At 30.9% G+C, this 11,111-nt stretch overlaps 1 long non-coding RNA gene across 1 annotated transcript in view; it reads right to left on the bottom strand.

The window, feature by feature from the left end:
- Positions 1-10,608: 10,608 nt before the first annotated feature.
- Positions 10,609-11,111, bottom strand: part of LOC117182196 — a 4,228-nt gene continuing 3,725 nt past the window's right edge. The window contains exon 2 of the long non-coding RNA XR_004468281.1: positions 10,609-10,730. This is a non-coding gene — a long non-coding RNA (uncharacterized LOC117182196). The remainder of the gene's footprint in view (positions 10,731-11,111) is intronic.

The following is an 11,111-nucleotide window of genomic DNA, read 5'->3' as shown; positions in this document are numbered from 1 at the left end:
GGGCAAGTTTTATATGCCAGAATGTTTTAAATCTCATGTCCAACATAGGTGTGCTTGCAAAAATGTTAAATAGTTAATTTAAAAATTTTGCTGCGTAATAGTAATCGAGACGCGTCGCTCACATTCGTCTTTACAGCGATCTGCAGACGACAAAATCAAATATGACGTGAAAGTAAACTGAGCCGATGTGAAAAAACACGGATTTCCTATAAGACGCCATAATAAGTTAACAGGTTTAGAGCACGAACCTATGATCTAGAAACCAAAACGCGGTTTACCAAATTCTATTTCCAACAAACTAAAAGAAATTTCACTGTTTCGTTTGCGGGATATTAACTACACGTAAAAAATTCTCTAGAAAATACAAAAAAATTAATTTCTAAAAAAATGCCAGTTAACAGGTTTAGACCAAAGACCTTTCTTCTTTTCAATAAGTTAAACAATCGTGTATAGCAAGATTATATCTTTGAATCTATTTTAAGGGATGTTTTGACATCTCTTAAACATTGAAACCAGGAAAATGGGGAGGCCGTTTATTTTTCGGAACGGTAAAAATTAAGAAAGGTAAAATTTCAGAATGGGTTATAATACATAATGGTAAAACTTAGGAATAGCAACAAGTAGGAAAGAGCAATAAGTCGGAAATCCAAAACTCTGAAAGGTATTTCTTCGGAAACCAAAGAAGCGGAATGGGTGAAAATTCAGAAGCGTTAAAATTAGGAGGGTGAAAAATTAGGAATATGTAAATATACGGAGAGGAAAAATTCGGAATTGTTAATAAATATACCTATTAGCAGGTGTATAATTGTTTATTTATGGTAGCAAAAAAATGTTTATCGCAGCGAATTTAAATATCATATCATAATAAATTTGTGTTGTACGTTGAAAATTGTTTTTAAATTATATAATGATATAAAATAATTATTTTTTCGTGAAAAATTTTAAATGACGGATATCATAAATTCATTATGATATGTTATTTAAACTTACTGTGATCAATATTTGTATGCTACCATAAATAAAAAAACTATAGACCTGCTAATAGCAACATTTATTTACTATTTCGAATTTTTCTACTTTCTGAATTTTTCCTCTCCGTATTTTTACTTATTCTTAATTGCTCACCCTCCTAATTTTAACGTTTCCGAATTTTTACCCATTCCGCTTCATTGGTTTCCGAATAAATACTATTCAGAGTTTTGGATTTCTGATTTATTCCTTTTTCCGAATTTTTGGTATTCCTAAGTCTTACCATTATGTATTATAACCCATTCTGAAATTTTACCTTTCTTAAATTTTATCCGTTCCGAAAAATGAACGGATCCCGAAAATGGCATTCACTAATGAGCAAAAACACAAGAGATGTTCTGATTACAATATTAGGGTAGAATATTTAGTCAAAATAAGTAAAAGATAACCTATGAGGATTTTAAAGGGCACTTATACAGCTATGATGACTTCCTTCTTCTAATATTTAAACGATGTAAAACCAACAATTATTATACTTCTTATCCTAATTATACTATTTGAAATTCAGGCAAGATTAAGCTACCCTGAAAATGAATTCGAATTCAAATCCTGATAAATCACGCTTCCTGTGTAAGTTTTAAAGTGATTTTGTAGGCCTGACTATCAATAAAAAAACTTTGTTAACGCATTTCTTACGAAATGATAATTTGTCAGCTTCTCTAATTAACAGATGATTAAACAATCGTTTACAAAAAATCAAAGACATACCCTTATCGTCTACACCTTCCCTACTTACTTTAATACGATTTCTTACACGGAGAAAAATGTTTCAATCAAACAAATTTGTTTTGAATCAAACAAATTATTTCTTTAATATGGGGTCAAACAATTGTTTGTTTGATTCAAATAAATTTTTTGTTTGTCCTTATTTGTTTGGTTCCAATAAATGTTTCGGTTTGTTTAAATAAATATCTTGTTTAAAATAAGTGAAGTTATTGTTTACATTGAATATATATTTTTTAAATTGATTAAAGATTTTGTTCAAGTGGCGTAAATTTTGGTTTTACACTTAACCTCAAAATTGAGCATTCTTTATAAAAATAATGTATGATCGCGGTAATATGTTTATTGTTAATCATAAATATCATTTTATATGTAAAAGCAGAAACACTTATTCAACCCGAATGCTTCATTCCTGGTTAATTTTTAACTCTATGCTTCTCATTTCTGTATTGAACAATCATAAATTAGAATAATGAGAAATGAACCAGAGTTAGACATTTCAATTGAATGTATATATAAGTGTTCCTGCTTCTAAGTACACAGTGATAATTATAATATAAGAGAACATGATTGACTTCATAAACCATCATTATAAAGAAAGGAGGTTAGTATTGAAAAAGACTTACATCCGAAATCTTCAATTATTATATTTACGGTAAAACCCCTAAACTTCAAGTAGTTCTTAAACTAGAGATATTGCGTTCATTTTTCAATTAATATATATTTTCATAGTAAATCAGAACCTTCAGAATAATACAAAACTGAAAAAAATACAAATGCCATCAAATAAATCACATGATCAATAAATTTAGATTCTAGGTTAATTCTTTAGGAACCGCCGGCAGCGCTTTAGCGTGCCTAGCGGCACTTTGTAGTACTGCTTTGCACTATATTTTTTGTTTGAATCAAATAAATATTTTTATGAATTTGAATAAAAAGATTTTAAACAAATACATTGTTCAATAAAAGTCGATTTTTTATTTGAATCAAACAAATTGTACTAAATAAATTATTTGTTTCAATCAATATGGCAAATAGTTTCCATTTCTTCAAATTAAATAAACTTTTTTTAAATTGAAGCAAAGAAATTATTTGATTCAATTATATGAATTCAAATAAAATTTGTTGTTTGATTCAAACAAACATTTTTCTGAGTTTAAGCTCATAGATTAATCAGAAAACCTTGTGTGATTTCAACTAAGAAATGTTGATATTCCGGATTCGATTTTTAAGGGATAATAAAACAACCCTTGAAGTGAATTCACAGATTCATCTTAATAAGTTAACGTATCTTGTACTTAATTTGAAGTAATTTCCTATTCTTACATTGTAATCAGAATATCTCTGGTGTTTTTGTGCACAAAGGAATGCCACTTTCCATATTTCAATGTTTAAGATATGTTAAAAAATCCATTAAAATTAATTCTAAGACATATTCTTGCCATGTGAATGCTTCCTCTACTTATTTTAAAGTGATTTTATATCGCTGTAGTTGAATAAAAATCTTGAGTCCTAATTCTATCAAGGAGGTTTTAAGAAAACAAAAAATTTCATTGAAATAAGCAGTTTTCTATCCAAATACATGTAAAAATTGAAGCTTTAAATAGTGTTTGACTAAAAACTGTAAATCGTTCTTACTTTTTCTCGAATTTTTGCTCTGCAGGTTCGAAAAAACAAAAAAATTAGATTTAGTTTTTTTTTACAAATCGTAATGACTGCTATAAACCAAGTAAATAATTTTGTTCAAAAATTAAGAAACGGTTCTGGTAGGTCATGGGAGGAAATGAATTCTTCTGCAATACAAATTTGAGAAAAAAGTGGACATCACTGGGTTAATCTTGACATATTTTTAAAATAAACAATAATTAATTGCTTAAATAATCACATGTTTTTTTTCAAATTGACTACTCCAAATAATACCTGCAGACAGGTTCAATTTTTCGAAAATATCAAATTTAGCTTCATATTTGAAATCGAATTTTCTTAGTTTGAAATTTTATGAAATACAAATTTGGGGCTGAAAAATGCTTTAATCCATAAAAACTATTTGCTATTTAATCAAAAGTGAGCCCTAAATTTTTAATTGCATTAAAGTTAATGGTCTGAGAGGGCTTCTACGCTTTTTTCTTGGCATAATAATATGCACAAGATTTCTTTTACATTATAAGGAGAAAATTGTACATAAGAAATAAATAAAAAATATTTATACTGCATGATAGAAAAAATTTTAATTTCGAAATACACAAACAACAGGAATTTGTATAGCATAATAAATTAAAATAGTTAAACGATTTATTAATTAATATAATTGAATTTCATATTTTTGGAAATAAGATTTGATGTAAAATACAAATTTTTAATGTCCCCCTTATGGAGAATATTCGCTTTATGATAAAAAAAAATATATACATATTATTCCAGGGAAAAAAATTAGCGGAAATTCTAAACAATTGTTTATTAATTGAAAAAAATGTATATTAATATTTTTTAAGAAGAACGAATTTAGGGGGTAGCGTTTACAAAATTTGAAACAATATTTTTTTCATGCACTCTAATGGATATCCCACAAATAATCGAATTTCGTGTTTTATGAATTATTAAAAAATTTGCAAGCTTACATTTTTTTCCTGTTGCAATTCATTGAAGACGTGTTTAATCTTCGTTACCTTTGAAAATTTCAAAACTATTCTCTTAAAGCAACTTCTTCGTTAATAATAACAAAAGATTTTAAATTTTTTAGTGATTGATCACGTACATCCTCTTAAATATATTCCCTGCACATTTCGCGGGCACATTCTCATCGCGCGCGGCTCGCTTCGCTCGCAAGTTTGAGCGCACCTAGGGCGCGCAACTGTTGGTTCTCACGCTTCGCGCTCGATGTTGTATTTATCTTGCGCTTCGCGCTCGATTATGTATTTACTTCGCGCTACGCGCTTGGTCTTTATATGTTCGCACATTCTTGCGTAAACATTTTAAAATTAAGACTCAAAACATCCACCACTGTATTTTGCAATTGTGAATTCTCTTTCGTTAAAAAAGAGTTCGAGCGCACCTACGGCATGTGACTGATGGCAATCGCACTCCGCACTTAGTCTTTGCATTTCTTCCACATTCGGACACAGACCTTTTAAAATCAAAGGTGAACGGACCGACAACTGTAATTTTTTGATTTTGAACTCTCTTTCCTTAAAGCTCTTATGGTTTTAACGAACACATTCTCATTACGTATCTCGTGCTTCGCACTCGATTTTGTCCAACATGTCAATTTTTCTACATTATACACAACACTTATATATCAATTATAATACATTTTTTATGTAACTCTGCCTGGGATTACCTATTAAGAACTTGCAAAATAAAAAGCAAATTGTATTTATCATGATTATTTTTGTATTTGTTTCTTATTTTGCTTTAAATTACATTCTAAGCTGCTTTGAAGCATGTATCATTTCAATAAATGTAAATCATTACAATTCATAATATGCATAAAAATTGAATCATACAAATTTTTATTTCCTTGTTTTTATAATTTTTTATTTTTAATGTTGTTTTTTACGATTAAATAAAAACTACTGCGCATCTACATAGGGTCTAATAGAGGAACCTATATGGGGTCCAATATAGGAGCGTATGTCCTCTTTCGCCTTGTCTGTGCTTTTTAAAAAATTGAATTTTAAAATTTTTAATCTTATTATTTACGCAAAAAAATCTACTTATCCTATCGAAAAATGATTGATAATAAATTAATAGATCTTTGTGTCGTTTTTAAAAAAAATTTAACATTTTTATTTTGAATGTTATTTTTTACGACTGAAGCAAAAACCATGTGTCCTATCAAAAATTATAGCTCTTTTTTAGATAAACAAGTGTTATCTCATTTTTTTCGTAACTTGTGTTGAAAAGTGATTCATTATGAATTTGTAGTTTTTTCCAGTGCATCTAATTTGAGCTTTTTAATTTTTTTCGTATCTTGCATAGTTTAACCAAAAAATAGAATTTGTGGTTTTTTAATTTTTTTTTGGAAGAGTCAAATTTGGAATGTTCAACTTTTTGACCAAATTAAAAAAGTTGTTATCATAATCCTGTAGGGCCTTCAAAAAGCAAAGTTTTTCTTCTCCTGACTTTTTTTCATATCATGTGTTGTTTGGCTTAAAATGTTCATTTTATTTTATTTTTTTTTTAAAATGCCCTGATTCTGATGATTTTCTATTTATAGGAAAAAGTCATAGGGATAAATTGTTTGAGTGTGTAAGTACTATGAAAAACCGTACCAAATAAAAAATTGTTATCATTATCTTGTAGGGATTTCGAAAAGCAACGTTTTTCTTTGCTTGACTTTTTTTCGTATCATGCGTTGTTTGGCTTAAAATGTTCATTTTAATTTGTTTTTTTGGATTTTGAAAATGCTCTAACTCTGGTAATTTTTGATTTTTCAAAAAAGGTCATCAGGTTAAATTGTTTAACTTTTTGAATACTATAAATAACTGCACAGAGAATTTTTAAATTTTCAAAAAAGTGGTCTAAAAAATATTCAAAATGTGACCATTTTTTGAATTTTCATCCAAAATGGCTGGCTAACAAACTTGACCTTTAGTTTAGAACACTAAATGAGTGTGCTAAAGGGCAATCTAATAGATCAATTTTTTCGTAAGTTATCGTGTTCACAGACAGACATACAGACATATAGACAGACATACAGACAGATATACAGACAGACATACAGACAGGCATACAGACAGACATACAGACAGACACATTTGTAAAAACCTGTTTTTCGGTTTCAGAGGGCCTCAAAACGTGGACATTTGACAAAAACTGGGGAGGTCAAATTTTACACAAATCTAATGCCTTCTCTTATGAGAATGTAAAAAACTGCAAGATGTTGGCTTCTTAAAGTGTGCGTTTACCCGGAGGGGTGGGGGTAGAGGGTGAACACACTGAATGACAGTATCTCTTACGACTTAATCAGTTAATTTGAAACTTTTTACTAAAATTAAATGTATTTTTCTTTGCTTATGTTTAGTTAATCACATTCTAAACAATATTAGTGAAAACTCCGTAAAAAACTCATATCATGCCTGCACAATAAACCTCAGATATTAATTATTCCCAGAGCGACACGTGTAAGATGCGCGTTTTGCGAAAGTTTGGACTCACGATTAGAATATGAACAACGCAGCAGTGGAAAATAGAAAAGAAGCATAAGTTTCTTAAAATATTAGATTTATGAATATTGTAAAACTTTTTCGGATGCTATAGGATTCTTTGCGCCCTAAATCACTGGGGTGAAATACAGTAAAACAATGAAACATGCACACTAGAGTGGTCCAAAAAACGCTTTCCGAGCTACAGGGTAAGTCACCCTCCCCTCAGGTTTTCATTTCCGGCGGAAATAATATAATCACGCAGAAAAATATTTTGCACAATGATATCGCAAACCTTCTGTATTGACAAAAAGCGCAAAATTTTAACGTACAAGCAGTTGCCGCAGCTTTTTAGGGAATCATAATGCACTGACATCGCTTAGCCACTACTAGAATCCTCGTATATATAATATAATGAAATAATAATATAATATAAAATCTTGCAATGTACGATATCACAATTTCACGCGATTATAATGTGATCATTACGATAAATAGCGCAGGAATTTCGGTATATATTGTAATTCTTACGATATCGTTTTCTCCGTGATCATTTAAACATTTAATTATCGTTTATTTACAAAATTTATACAAATTGAGTAACAAATTTATGTGGTCGAAGTGCTGTGTTTTAGAAAATTTATGATAATTAAAATAATAAAAACATTACTTTAGTTAACTTTGTACAATTAGCATAATTTATTAATAATCATTTGAATAATAAAAAGTATAAGACAAGCCAATTTTGAAATTGACGAAAAATTCGAAATTAACGAAAATGTCAAACGTCTGGAATCAAAGAGCATGACAGAATTATTGGATAAAGAATGAATAATAAAGAATAGAGGAGATTATACCAACAAAATCATGGATATTCTAACTGACGATACATAAAAAACATTTAAAAAGGACCCTACAAAAAAATAGTTAGCATAACAAGAACCCTTCCCAAAGACAAACTTGACAGCCAAACAATATCTAAGAAGAAATTTTCAAGTATCATGTAATTAATTTGGAGTTCTAAATCATGTTTAGATTGTTGAAGGTGATTTTCCCACTTTTAAAATGTTTTTGATCACCAGGGGCAGGTGTGTAAGACTTAGAGGTAGTTTTTTGGGAAACATTATATATGTCATCAGAGAGCAAAAAAAAAGAAAAAAAATCTCCACTAATCTTTCATTGCATTATAATAATTTTTAGTGATTTTTTGTAGGTGGCGGCGCTGAGTAGATGTTCTGCTAGCGCCGCCACCCTTTTCTCCAAAGTTTAAAGAGCAAACACATTTTTTTAGCATAAAATTAGCAAAAAAATATGGGGTATTCCGTTTTTCAATTTGCTAATCTAATCTATCCAATACTTTACGGTCTTCCAAAAATCCTAAAAGATAACATTCCACTCAGACCGATCGTCAGCGCAATAAACTCACCAATATACAACCTAGCACGCTTCCTCGATACAAAACTTAATCCTTTTCCAGGAAATTCTATCAGCAAATCCAAAACTCATTTGACTTTATCAAAAAGGTACAAAAGATTCACATTCAACTACAAGACATCATAGTGAGTTTCGACATAGTATCTCTCTTTAAGACAGTACCAAACTTTGGTACGAGAGATGTTCAACAAGTAAGTTTACCTAGTATGCCGTTTTGCCCCAGCGCCATCTAGCGAGCTGGGACAGAACATAGTTTTAGTTTATGATATACCGATAAGAGCGGAACCTGTCTTAGCTGCAGAAAATATTTTTTTCATCAGTACCGGCTCGGAAACCATGGAGCTACCTGTGAAAAACGTGTCCACTTGTGAGTTGTGTGCAGTTATTCGCTTTTTAACTGCAAAAAGGCTTAATGGCAACGTAATTCACACTGACAGATATCGATTTCAAGAGGAATTAAGTCCAAAATTCTGTCAATAGTAAAGCGCCTATCCGCCAAAATGATTTTTTCGACTACTGCGACTGCGTTATCTGTAATGGCGGTTTTTGGCCTGCCTGCACGCTGCTCATTATGAACTTCTCCGCGTCCTCCGAGAAAATATGTACGCCATCGACGCACCATTTGCACACTCATGCATTTGTCACCATAAATATGAACTAATTCAGTGTGAATTTTGTTGCCATTAAGCCCTTTTGCAGTTAAAAAGCGAATAACTGCACGCAACTCACAAGTGGACACGTTTTTCACAGGTAGCTCCATGGTTTCCGAGCCGGTACTGATAAAAAAAATTTTTTCGGCAGCTAAGACCGGTTCCACCCTTATCGGTATATCCTAAACTAAAACTATGTTCGGTCCCAGCTCGCTAGATGGCACTGGGGCAAAACGGCAGACTAGGGAAACTTACTTTTTGAACACCCCTCGTACAATTAATATTATTAAATATTTTACAAACTTCCCTTCCAAGCTCGTATCGTTGATAGAACACTGTCTCAATAATACTTACTTCTCTTTCAATAAACAATTATACGAACAAACTTCAAGGACAGCAATGGGATCCCCAATCTCACCTGTAATAGCCAATATCTTTGTAGTACGTCTAGAAACTAAAATCTTTAACCAATCCAAGCTTCAACCAGAATCTTCGTTTCGTTACTCTGATGACACATGTCATTTGGCGACATAGACGAGATGAACTAAATAAGTTTTTCGATTTCATTACTGTGCATTTAGAAAAATAATTGTTTGTATTCTATTTTATTACGATTTTTTAAAGTTATAGAAAAAAACTGTTTGAACAAATAAATATTTGTTAAAAATTAGAATACATATATCAAAATTATGTAAGTATTTTAAAAAAGTAGCATAGGATTCTAATTTGAGTAAAAATTGGACATGTCTCGCACAATTTTCAGACATTTTGTAAATAAACGATAATTAACAGTTTAAATAATTACATTTTTTAAAAATTTAGTACCCCTAACAATTTTCAAATTTTATAGTTCAATGAGAAAGTACGATTGTTTATTTTTTAATTTTTTATGAAAAAATAATTGTTGAACTGAGTTACATTTATATAAATAACAAAGGCCCACCAAAAAGGTGTCTGCACGAGAAAAGTGACTGGGCTGTCCTTATGGATTTTGAGCCGCTGAATCCAAATATGGTGCGACATTTTATATAGAAATAAGGATTTAATGTTTGATTTTATTATTCCATATCCGAGACCTAGTTACAAGTTCGTGACTTTTTTACTGATGAATATTTTCCGTGAGGGGGAAGCGCTGTTGTAAATGTAAATGGTTGATATACATCTTTTTACGGAGTTTTTCATTAAGATTGGTTAATATATGCTTAATTGAACACAAATAAAGAAATATATATATTAGATTTTTCAAAAAGTTGTAAATTAACTGATTAATTCGTAAGTGATACCGTCATTCAGTGCGCTCACCTCTTACCCCAACCCCCGCCTATAAACGCATACTATCAGAAGCCAGTACCCTGCAGTTTTTTATGATCTAGGACCCCCTGAACATGAATCCGAAGAGAAATTGCGTTGCACTAGTTATGCATGCTCAATGTTATTTACGTCCTCTTCTGAACACTGAAAAAATCTAGATATTCGTAGCGAAATTTCGGTATGTTTGTATAGCCTCTTTTCCATGGAAATTCAAGCAATGATTTAAAGAAATAAATTCATTTTGTAAGAATTCATACAATTATTTATTTATTACATTGAAATTAATATCTCTCATATATCAGGCTTATAAATTTAGATTTTACATCATGCATTCTATGTTTTTACTTTCAGAAGCTCTATCGTTTAAGGTTTAAAACCATGGTGAGTTAGATGATTCTTCTTCATAATCTGAAGATCCATGTACGAACAACGAGTAGTTCTGAAATAGATAATTATTATATCACCAATAAAGCACAATTATTGTGACACATGACATAATACTTAAGATTGCTGACATTGCTATAATTAAAAACTATATATATATATATATATATCAAACCGAAGGGCTTATGACAAGGCCACCGAACGCGTCCTCGGGTTGTGGATAGAGGGTCCCTGTACCAAAGGTTTCTGCTGAATATGGTTACAAAAATAAATAGGCAGTCGCGGACAATTGTCCAGGGGTGGTCCCGAAGGAATTAACCACCAAGCGGAGGTTTGAAAACCGTGCCGAAAGCTGAACGGCACCTGGGTGAGGTGTCTAGAACGGTGACTCTGGGATACCAGGCGACCTCTCAGAGTAAGCAGCCTTATCCTTGCA

This window comes from Belonocnema kinseyi, chromosome 10 (assembly GCF_010883055.1).
Source record: "Belonocnema kinseyi isolate 2016_QV_RU_SX_M_011 chromosome 10, B_treatae_v1, whole genome shotgun sequence".
Classification (NCBI taxonomy): Eukaryota; Metazoa; Arthropoda; class Insecta; order Hymenoptera; family Cynipidae; genus Belonocnema; species Belonocnema kinseyi.
This window is presented reverse-complemented; position numbering and strand designations above follow the sequence as displayed.